The sequence below is a fragment of the Doryrhamphus excisus genome, chromosome 10 (genome assembly GCF_030265055.1).
Source record: "Doryrhamphus excisus isolate RoL2022-K1 chromosome 10, RoL_Dexc_1.0, whole genome shotgun sequence".
Taxonomy (NCBI): domain Eukaryota; kingdom Metazoa; phylum Chordata; class Actinopteri; order Syngnathiformes; family Syngnathidae; genus Doryrhamphus; species Doryrhamphus excisus.
In genome coordinates, this window is record NC_080475.1 from 12,922,447 (window position 1) to 12,934,694 (window position 12,248).

The 12,248-nt window shown below is 39.2% G+C and overlaps 1 protein-coding gene across 1 annotated transcript in view; it reads left to right on the plus strand.

Annotated features, from left to right (window-relative positions):
* tafa5l (TAFA chemokine like family member 5, like) overlaps positions 1-4,398 on the plus strand; it is a 43,065-nt gene extending 38,667 nt beyond the window's left edge. The window contains exon 5 of the mRNA XM_058085613.1: positions 2,060-4,398. The gene's annotated coding sequence lies outside the window, so the exon portion shown is untranslated. The remainder of the gene's footprint in view (positions 1-2,059) is intronic.
* Positions 4,399-12,248: the final 7,850 nt, after the last annotated feature.

Sequence of the window (12,248 nt, forward strand, 5' to 3'; positions counted from 1 at the left end):
GTGTACCCCGCCTCTCGCCCGAAGACAGCTGGGATAAGCGGTAGAAAATGAATGAATGAATGTCAACAAATGCTGATGTCGACGTACGTAAATCACTGTTCTCATCGTCCATCTCCCATTCCTCCCAGGCACATAATTCATCATATAACTGAAAGTCATATTGAAATAGTCTCTATACTCACTCAGCTTGACTTTGCTGGAAGCTTTACATAAAAAAAAAAAAACACATTTAGTGTTGTGTGTGTCTGTGAAGTTTTTAGATTATTTTGGGCAAATCCAGAGGCTATTAGAATGTGTGCGGCTGCCTCTGAAGATTGATTGGCCTTTCTTGTGCTGAGAAAACAAAACTGAATCAGGCACAATTACCAAGGACACACACAAAGAGAAGGGAAGCCGGGGGCACCATAAATATGTATTTTACCAGCACTGGGAATTTGTATCATTCTACATGGATTTGCCAACACATTTTTAAGTGTCGTGATGATTTATAGACGGCGATCCTGAACGTCACACTCGTCAGCCGTTTATGGATTTATCTATATTACATGACAGAGTTCTATTATCATTGAGATGACGTTCTTGATTAGCTAAATGAAGTTATTAGCTGACCACTGAAGCGCATCCTTTGTGGAATGAACTTAAGTCGTCCTATAGCGGTCTACAAAAACAAATAACCCATGGGGGTCTCTAATTAGCGTCACATCAGAAATTCACCAGTTCACTTGGCCAGCCAATCACAGGGCACATATAGACAAACAACCATTCACACTCACATTCATACCTATGGACAATTTGGAGTTGCCAATTAACCTAGCATAACCGAGTACCCGGAGAAAACCCACGCATAAACGGGGAGGAACATGCAAACTCCACACAGAGATGGCCGAGGGTGGAATCGAACTCGGGTCTCCTAGCTGTGAGGCCTGTGCACTAACCACTCGTACACCGTGCAACCCTGTAACTAAATTCATTCATTAATTTTCTACCGCTTATCCTCACAAGGGTCGCGGGGGTGCTGGAGCCTATGCCAGCTGTCTTCGGGCAAGAGGCGGGGTACACCCTGGACTGGTGGCCAGCCAATCACAGGGCACATATAGACAAACAACCATTCACACTCACATTCATATATTATATTTTATATTATATATTCACATTCATGCGCCAACCACTCGACCGCCGTGTCGCCCCACGTCAGAAATAATTGGCATTAACAACCGTGGATATAGTCAACCCTCTCATATATTTTTTTTTAATTAACTTCCCAGGAAGTGGAATGGATTTGAAGTATCATTCACGGTCAGCATCCAGCATGCGTTGTTTATGTTGTAGCATTGTTGTTTAGACATTTTGGCCAAAGAATGAAGCCCATGTGCCAGTCAAAATCATTAAAAGTGGCCAGTACCGAAAAGGGACGGCTTTTGACTGGAATTAAATGAGTTACGCTAATCTACCTCTGTATGCACTTTAAAATGTACCACAACAACTACTGGTTTCCTTGTTGTTTACAGTGAACTCAATCAACAGCATGAATTAATTAATTCATAATTAAATAATTTAATTAATTAATTAATTAGAGAGGAGAAATATGGATGGTCATATCACCTCCTACTTTGCTACATGACAAAAAAATTAAATTAAATTAATAAAAATTGCTAAAGATTAAATTAAATTAATAAAAATTGCTACAAAAAATAAATTAAAATAAATAAAATAAAATAAAAAAATATAAAATAAAAAATTTTTAAATGAAAATTAATCAAATTAAAATTAATAAAATAAATAAAAAAAAATAAAAAAATTTATTAGGAAAGCAGGAAGTGAACAAATGTAAAAGTACCAGATGGAGGGGTAGGATTTAATAAGCTTTGCTTCTTCTGACTCCTTTTGGACATGTGGAACTGTGAACTGATTATGTGATGCATTCAATTGTAATCTGATGCATGTTCAAATGAAATTAAACTATTACCATTACCATTACCAAACTATCAAGCTGTAGTAGAGATCCCCTTTCAAGGTTAGGATGCTCACTTGTCTGTATCTTCTTGTTATTCCTCCACAGGCTCCATGCTAGGAGATGACCTGTGCTTGATCACGACATCAACAACAAAAAGGTTCACAAACTCAACACCATGCCTTCACTTTCAAGTACTTTTTTTTTTTTACCAGAAGGTGACAATACAGTGCAAACACATTTATTGCAAAACGTTGGAGGACATTGAGGAAGATTCACGTCTTCATCCTCCAAGGTGATTTTACAAACATCACTTGATATGGACTCCTCGCTCAACATCCGTTTCTGTTTTTTGAGCTTATGAGGCAGTACGAGATGTGGACGTCTACTGGACTCACTCACTGAGGTGAACAATATGCTGACTCTGCAAATGTGGACATTTTGAATGACTCAGCATATAACGTCAGTAGTGTTTTTTTTTACTTGTTAGACTCGTTTTTTTCAATGGAGATCATTCTTCATTACAACATCAGCGGCATTTACTGCAGCACATTGTGTGTGTGTGTGTGTGTGTGTACGCGCATCTACGGATACACTGTGAAATAAATCATATCCAATTTCACACCAAAACGTTACAAAAGGAGTGTTAGGGTCACACACAAAACAAACAAAACAAAATGGGAATATCGTCGTAATGTCAAACTAGGTGTGTCCCAATGACATGCATTGTTAGCTAGCTCATATTAACTGGCTTCATAATGCACAGAAAAGGGAAAGAAATGTGTTCATGTTTCGCACAATGATGCACCACAAAAAGTGCACTTCCCCTTTAAATACTTAAGACAAAAATTACTTCTTTTATTGTGCTTTTTTCCCCCTTTTTGGCCCTAATACTCCTTTGTAGAACACTCTCCATCCATCGGGCACGAAAGAAGCTTTTCTTATTCTGAATTTTTTTTTTATTTGTGCAAATAAATATTTATGTGTTGGAAGGAAAAGGAATCTATCACTGAAAGTAGTGAGTAGTAACTTCTGCCATTTGTTTGGAAATACTTGTCTAAATCGACTCTATTTTGATATGAAATGTAGTTTTTTTTGCCCAGCTAGATGCTTGATATATTTAAAAAGACCAACTGTATATAAATATCCTGTATATCATGATACAATTAGTGTAATTTACGTTCAGTACGAGACTGTTGACCCGTGATGGTCACTTTTGCTACCACTGTTATTGCGATTGCATTAAGGGGTAAACAAATGCATCATTTTAAAGTGGTAATTGTTATTCATTTGTTTGGCTAAAAGGTGAACACAATAACAGGTAATTATTATAATAATTATTATCATAACAATAACAAAAGTAAAGTTTTTTGTTTTTTTTAAACACGTCACAACACACAAGCTGCAAGAGTCAACTTGTAACACTGCAAAAAAAAACGTATTATATATATAAATGTTTTTTTTTACTCTAGGACAAAAGCAATGTACTGCATCCTGTTGTGCTGGTGTCCCTATTAATGTGACGAGCCGCTTTTATTTCTTCTGTTGTTTCTTTGTACTTAACACCCTGTACATCTATGTTGCAATGTATGCATTGGAGGATATAAAGACAGCATCTGCTTGGGGGAACTCTTCTGAATTTACCATTTGTGTGTAAATTGTCCATAGGTATGAATGTGACTGTCAATCATCGTTTATCTACATGTGCCCTGTGATTGGCTGGCGACCAGTCCAGGGTGTACCCGTGACCCTAGTGAGGATAGGCTGCTTAGAAAATGGATGGATTGATGTATATTAATGGTGTAACGATACACAAACTTCACGATTTGGTTCTGTTTGGTGTTATGGTTCGATCATTTTTCTATATAAAAATAACAGGGCTGTCAAATGATTAAATTGTTAATCAGATTAATCATGCTTTAAAAATGTTAATTAATCGTGATTAATCGTGATTAATCATGATTCATCGCTAAGCCCTGGGTTCAAGTCCACCTTCGGCCATCTCTGTGTGGAGTTTGCATGTTCTCCCCGTGCATGCGTGGGTTTTCTCCGGGTACTCCGGTTTCCTCCCACATTCCAAAAACACGCTAGGTTAATTTACGACTCCAAATTGTCCATCGGTATGAATGTGAGTGTGAATGGTTGTTTGTCTATATGTGCCCTGTGATTGGCTGGCGACCAGTCCTTTCCTTTTTTGAGGAAAAAAGGTAGAAAATGAATGAATAATAATAATTACTCCGGTTTCCTCCCACATTCCAAAAACATGCTAGGTTAATTAGTGACTCCAAATTGTCCATAGGTATGAATGTGAGTGTGAATGGTTGTTTGTCTATATGTGCCCTGTGATTGGCTGGCGACCAGTCCTTTCCTTTTTTGAGGAAAAAAGGTAGAAAATGAATGAATAATAATAATTACTCCGGTTTCCTCCCACATTCCAAAAACATGCTAGGTTAATTAGTGACTCCAAATTGTCCATAGGTATGAATGTGAGTGTGAATGGTTGTTTGTCTATATGTGCCCTGTGATTGGCTGGCCACCAGTTCGGGGTGTACCCTGCCTCTCGCCTGAAGACAGCTGGGATAGACTCCAGCACCCCCGCGACCCTCGAATAATGAATAATTAATCTCCATGTCTCACTATGTTTGAAATAAGCCCTTTTTTTACCGTATTTATATTGAAAGAAGCGCAGGATTATGTGTATTTGTCTTATTATTGTTATTATTATTATATTATCTATATTATTGGTCACCAACATTTAGAAACCAAGAGTTACTTCTTGTGTCGTGATGAATGCGAAGGACTACCAGTTTGATACACACTTCTCAAAGAGCCAATTTGCCTTGAACTTTATGTTATTGTATAAAATTGTATAAAATTCTCAGCATATTCAAAAGAAAACATGTCCTTCATGGATGGAGCTACACCTCATACTCATCTTCTGGTGTGCTAGTAGTCCTTAGCTGCATGAAAAAGCTAAAATAACCTAAATGAAAGGCAATATTGGTGAAATATGTGTTATGATCTGCACTCTGTTTTGGTCTGCTGCCCTCTGCTGTGTCTTTGCTGTTCTGCAGAGGATCCCTTCCTGGTCACCTGGACTGCATACCTTGGTCAGATTGTTGCCTCGTCTTGCCTCCGTTTGCACCTTTCTAATCTACCTTCATTCTGTAAGTATTTGAGCCATTCAGTATTTCCTTGTTTGTTTGTTTTTTTGCCTTTGTTTCTGCTCTGGGGTTCACAACACCTGGAACGAGTGCCAGCCAGCGTAGCTATGACGGAATCTTGTAACAGGGTACACAGCATGCTGTGAAACTGTTTTGTGTATCTTTTTAGCTTCTTTGATTAATGTGAGGGTGGCACGGCAGTCGAGTGGTTAGCGCGCAGAACTCACAGCTAGGAGACCAGGGCTCAATTCCACCCTCGGCCATCTCTGTGTGGAGTTTGCATGTTCTCCCCGTGCATGCGTGGGTTTTCTCCGGGTACTCCGGTTTCCTCCCACATTCCAAAAACATGCTAGGTTAATTGGCGACTCCAAATTGTCCATAGGTATGAATGTGAGTGTGAATGGTTGTTTGTCTATATGTGCCCTGTGATTGGCTGGCCACCAGTCCAGGGTGTACCCCGCCTCTTGCCCGAAGATAGCTGGATAGGCTCCAGCACCCCCGCGACCCTCGTGAGGAAAAAGCGGTAGAAAATGAATGAATGAATAAATGAATGCGCTAGCTTACAATGCTATCATTGGATACACCTATTTCGATGATAAAGCCATTTTAAAAAAAAACAAAAACTTCTAACAACATTGAATCTTTGATATAAAGCTGTGCTCATGCATTTATACATACACTGATTATAACGTAATATTTAGCAGTATCTAAATGCCGTATTTTGATGATTTAAAACACAATCGAAACTTCTTTCCTTGATGCATTGATACACATACTTATGCTAGTTCTGTCAATAACAAAAACCAACAGCAACACTTCCGATGTCCGCTTTCATTGTGATGGCTGTATCTTCCAGCACATGTAAATGTGTTGTCATGTTGTATTTCCACTGACAGAATTTAGCATTGTGTGACACTTGATCCATGGATGGACAGATGAGTACGGAGTATGTCGGACGCCATGATATTTTTTTACTCCCGTCAGTTTTCTTTCAGTACAAGTTTCAAGCAGTACATGGAAACAAAGGTCCAGGCTACAGCAGGTGGAAGGCCAGAAAACGTAAAGGGAAAGCGTTGCTCCTTCGGGAAGATGAAGGTATATAAAATGGTCGTTTTGCTCGAGCAACACATGGTAATTTATCATTCTCAAGGGTCAGGCGACGCTCCCTCGCTCGTGAATATTAATGTTGTTTTTTTACGGTGCTTAATAAACTGCATTTTTTTGCTGCAAGCACTTCTGCAGGGGAGACGTAGCCACATTCACTCAGATCATTTTAGGACTCAGGACACCTTTAGCTAGTAGAACTACACCAGGTCATCACTATGCATCTCAGAACACTGCCAACAATAGGTTACTGGATACTGCTGGAGCCTATCCCAGCTGTCTTCAGGCGAGAGGCGGGGTACACCCTGGTACATATAGATAAACAACCATTCACACTCACATTAGAGTATTTTGTTCAACACAAAAACATCACAGTAATAATAATGGTAATGGTTTAATTTCATTTGAACATGCATCAGATTACAATTGAATGCATCACATAATCAGTTCACAGTTCCACATGTCCAAAAGGAGTAGGAAGAAGCAAAGCTTATTAAATCCTACCCCTCCATCTGGTACTTTTACAATCAGTAACTGTTACATTTGTTCACTTCCTGCTTTCCTAATATAGTTTTAATTTTTTTTCATCAAGGAAGTCTATCTATCATCCATCCATTTATCTATTTATCATCTATCTATCTATATCATCTATCTATCTTATCTATCTATCATCTATCTTATATATCTATCTATCATCTATCTAGCTACATATTATCTATCAATCATCTATCTATCTATCATCTATCTATCTATCAATCATCTAGCTATCTATCATCTATCTATCATCTATCTATCTATCATCTATCTATCATCCATCCATTTATCTATCTATTTATCATCTATCTATCATCTGTCTATCATCCATCCATTTATCTATCTATCATCCATCCATTTATCTATCTATCTATCTATCTATCTATCTATCTATCTATCTATCTATCTATCTATCTATCTATCTATCTATCTATCTATCTATCTATCTATCTATCTATCTATCTATCTATCTATCTAGCTAGCTAGCTATCTATCTAGCTATCTATCTATCTATCATCTGTCTATCATCTGTCTATCATCTATCTATCAATCATCAATCTATCTATCTATCTATCTATCAATCATCTATCTATCATCTATCTATCTATTGTCTATCTATCATCCATCCATTTATCTATCTATCTATTTATCATCTATCATCTATCTATCTGTCTATCTATCTTATCTATCTATCTATCATCGATCTATCTATCTATCTATCTATCTATCTATCTATCTATCTATCTATCTATCTATCTATCTATCTATCTATCTATCTATCTATCTATCTATCATCTGTCTATCATCTATCTATCAATCATCTATCTTATCTATCATCAATCTATCTATCATCTATCTATCTATCAATCATCTATCATCTATCTATCTATTGTCTATCTATCATCCATCCATTTATCTATCTATCTATTTATCATCTATCTATCATCTATCTATCTGTCTATCTATCTTATCTATCTATCATCGATCTATCTATCATCAATCTATCTAGCTATCATCTATCTATCATCCATCCATTTATCTATCTATCTATTTATCATCGATCTATCATCATCTATCTTATCTATCATTGATCTATCTATCTATCTATCTATCTATCTATCTATCTATCTATCTATGTTATCGAGCTGTGGAATAAGATTATACATTTCCCAGCATGCTTTGCTAGAGTTAAAATGATCATTTTTTACTGTCTTTTGCCTTTTTAAGGCAAGTTCAGTTTCTTCCTACTACTTCTCAGACATGATCTACTTTCACGTCATGACCAGTAATGTTGTTGCTAGTTAAACTAAAATGTATCCGAAGAGCAGATTCTTGATTTCACGAGCGGCCATCATTTAGAGGGTTCTGACAGGGGGTCGAGTCAGGGGTCACATTTTGTCATTGACCCATTGAAGTGGTAGGAAATTCTCCATGATGAGGCGACGGCTCGCTGACTTGTTTATCGAATTTTTTTAAAGGTTGATTGGCAGCAATTAACACAGAGGTCACTTCATCAGACGATTGCATCCGAGTCGCATCTGTCTCGCAACTGATCCCCCACCTCGGCATGGAGACAAGTAGCAGGGACACACCATCCATACCAAGATAAACCAAGATAAACCGTTTTTTTTCCCCAAATGGACACACGCTGTGAAATAAATCAAAACATATCCGTCATTCTTTGGCGGTCGTGATTAGCTTAAAGCCGACTGAGCTGTGTGCTGTCGCTATCCTCCTGACTCAAAGACCACATCCTCTGGGTTTTAGTGCTGACAGATTGAGGGTGTCAGTGCGGACTCCCAAGGGTGTGTACATATGTGTGTGTGTGTGTGTTGTACTTGTGTGTTCATTTTGTGTAGTTTACAGCCCACAAACTGTACAGAGATTTTTCACTGTGTGTGTGGAGTTGGATCTTAAGTGTACGAGGGTCAAGATCCCATCTGTGAATGACATGTCTCCTATCTGTTTGACAGTGTGAAGCCGAGCCGAGTCCAATCAATACCCAGAAGGGGTACCCAATCCCCGCAACTGCATGACAGCCGAACACAAAATGACGACTGGGGAAGGCTGACGCTCTGGGACTTGATACGGTGACCTCGAAAATACACCCATACGGTATCTGCTGGGCTTAAACATTCTTAATGAGATGTTTTTGTGTCACTCTTTGTTTGTCTTTGTCATTTTAGGCATATTTAAGGAACATAAATGACAATTCTGTAATATTGACTTAATCAATACTAGTTAGCTAACTAACCCGACATCTTGCTAACCGCTAGATGGAAGAATGGATACCTAGCTCTCGATTTCGCTACAAAGACTCAACAAAATTCACACTTCCACATGTTCGAAAGGAGTAGGAAGAAGCAAAGCTTATTAAATCCTACCCCTCCATCTGGTACTTTTACAATCAGTAACTGTTACATTTGTTCACTTCCTGCTTTCCTAATATAATTTTCTGAATTTAATTTAATTAATCTATCTATCCATCCATCCAGTTTAGCTAACAAACACGACATCTTGCTAACCGCTAGACGGAAGAGTGGATACCTAGCTCTCGATTTTGCTACAAAGACTCAACAAAATTCACAGTTTCACATGTCCGAAAGGAGTAGGAAGAAACAAAGCTTATTAAATCCTACCCCTCCATCTGGTACTTTTACAATCAGTAACTGTTACATTTGTTCACTTCCTGCTTTCCTAATGTAATTTTTTTTTTTTTCACGTAAATGAATGTCACATAAAAAGGGAAAGAAGGGTTGTGAACAATGGGCAAAATTCCCAAAAATGTGCAATTCCCCTTTAAGGGTTAGCATAACGCTTAATATACTTCCAGATGCTACATGCTAGTAAATGTTTTAATTCTTAATAAGAGCCTCCTGGTCTTCTACCCTGCTTGTTTATGTGCTTCTCTGCCCATGCAAATCTATTCATTTGCAATGCGGCGGCGATTGGCATTGGCCACGTGGGCATTTGATCAGTTTGCCGTGAGATCAGCGGGGCGAGTCGATCAAAGGTAATTCACTATGAAATACCCACAGTCACGCTTGAGCGGGCGCGTCTGGCCCACACCATTCATTTTGTTTAGTCGGCCCAATGTGGCAATCAGACGGAATTAGCATGACAATTTTATTTCTGAAAAGGCCAAGTGGAGACTCTTTTTACTGATGAATTTCAATAAGCATCTTTTTTTTTTTTTTAGAAACTCTCCCATCCTCTTGACCCCTGACGTGTCTCGTCTGGGGGCAAGTGGTCCTAAATGGTCCTAAAAGTGGTCCTCTAATACTGGCATCCAGATCTTTATTATATTAAAGGAAGACATTGTGTTGGCATTTCTCGGCATGCCTTAAAAGTCCCATATCAGAGTATTTTTCAGTATTTTATGTAATTTTATGTAATGGAAGTGTACGAGTGGTTAGCACGCAGGCCACGCAGCGAGGAGACCCGAGTTCAATTCCACTCTCGGCCATCTCTGTGTGGATTTTTCAAAAACATGCTAGGTTAATTGGCGACTCCAAATGACGACCCTCGTGAGGATAAGCGGTAGAAAATGACTGAATGAATGATTAATCATGATTAATCACCAAGCCCTGGGTTCGATTCCACCCTCAGCCATCTCTGTGTGGAGTTTTCAAAAACATGCTAGGTTAATTGGCGACTCCGAATGACGACCCTCGTGAGGATAAGCGGTAGAAAATGACTGACTGAATGAATGATTAATCATGATTAATCACCAAGCCCTGGGTTCGATTCCATCCTCGGCCATCTCTGTGTGGAGTTTGCAAAAACATGCTAGGTTAATTGGCGACTCCAAATGACCCTCGTGAGGATAAGCGGTAGAAAATGACTGAATTAATGAATGATTAATCATGATTAATCACCAAGCCCTGGGTTCGATTCCACCCTCGGCCATCTCTGTATGGAGTTTGCATGTTCTCCCCGTGCATGCGTGGGTTTTCTCCGGGTACTCCGGTTTCCTCCCACATTCCAAAAACATGCTAGGTTAATTGGCGACTCCAAATTGTCCATAGGTATGAATGTGAGTGTGAATGGTTGTTTGTCTATATGTGCCCTGTGATTGGCTGCCTGGCCACCAGTCCAGGGTGTACCCCGCCTCTTGCCCCGAAGACCGCTGGGATAGGCTCCAGCACCCCTGCGACCCTTGTGAGGATAAGCGGTAGAAAATGATTGAATGAATAATGCACACCATTATAGTAGTGCTGTTAAACAATTTTAAATCAGATTAATCACTGTTTTCTAATTAATTAATTAATCATGATTAATCACCATTTGCAACTATATGTGAATTCTTTACTGATTTTTTTTTAAAGGATAAATAATCGGACAGTGACATTTATGATGACATGTACTCTAATACTTGCAATATTTTGCGTATTCTGTTCATTACCAGAACTTTGTTGATTTCACATATTAGCATACAAACAAACCCCTAGCGTTAACTTCATAAAGTGAAAAATAAAAACACAACAGCGGTGGCGGCATACGGAATATGTAGACTTACGTTTCGGTCGTGGTCGGAGGTGTTGTGAGCGTGACGCTGATTCTCAGCGGGCGAAAATGTAGAAAAGCTCATCGCTAACCGGGTAGTAGCTACTTGTTTTGTCAATGCGACGTTAACATAGTTCGATTGGCATTGTAATGGATGACGCAATGTCAGCAGACGTCTGAATACTGAAACAAAACTTTACAAAAATAGAAAATAAGCAAAAATATCCAAAAATACATCCATATTGAAATAGAAAAAAAACGCTTTACAGGTTTTGCAAATGTATTGTATCGAAGTATATCAACTTTAGTGAAGATGTACAGCATACAAGCTAAAGAGCTAGTAAAACATTCATTCATTCATTCATTTTCTCACGAGGGTCGCGGGGGTGCTGGAGCCTATCCCACCTGTCTTTGGGCGAGAGGCGGGGTACACCCTGGACTGGTGGCCAGCCAATCACAGGGCACATATAGACAAACAACCATTCACACTCACATTCATACCTATGGACAATTTGGAGTCGCTAATTAACCTAGCATGTTTTTGGAATGTGGGAGGAAACCGGAATACCCGGAGAAAACCCACGCAAGCACGGGGAGAACATGCAAACTCCACACAGAGATGGCCGAGGGTGGAATCAAACCCTGATCCTCCTAGCTGTGAGGTCTGTGCGCTAACCACTAGACCACCGTGCCACCCGCTAGTAAAACATATATCATATATTTCATCCTAACCATCGCTAATGATGCTTGGTTCCTCCACAGTATAGCGGGGTCGGTGACCATAATGCCCGTGGACCCACTGCTCCATCCACCATCTTTGCAGCTGGTGTGTGATGTGGACCAGATCAAACATGGTAAGAACCAGACTGTCCTGAGGTGCAACAAAAGAGGAAATTCAGCATAAGCAGAGAAGGTCTGGTATAATTGAGACTAGAGGGGAGTCCATCAAAGATCCTGGAGGGGGAACGATCCCAAAAGGCCTCTTTAAA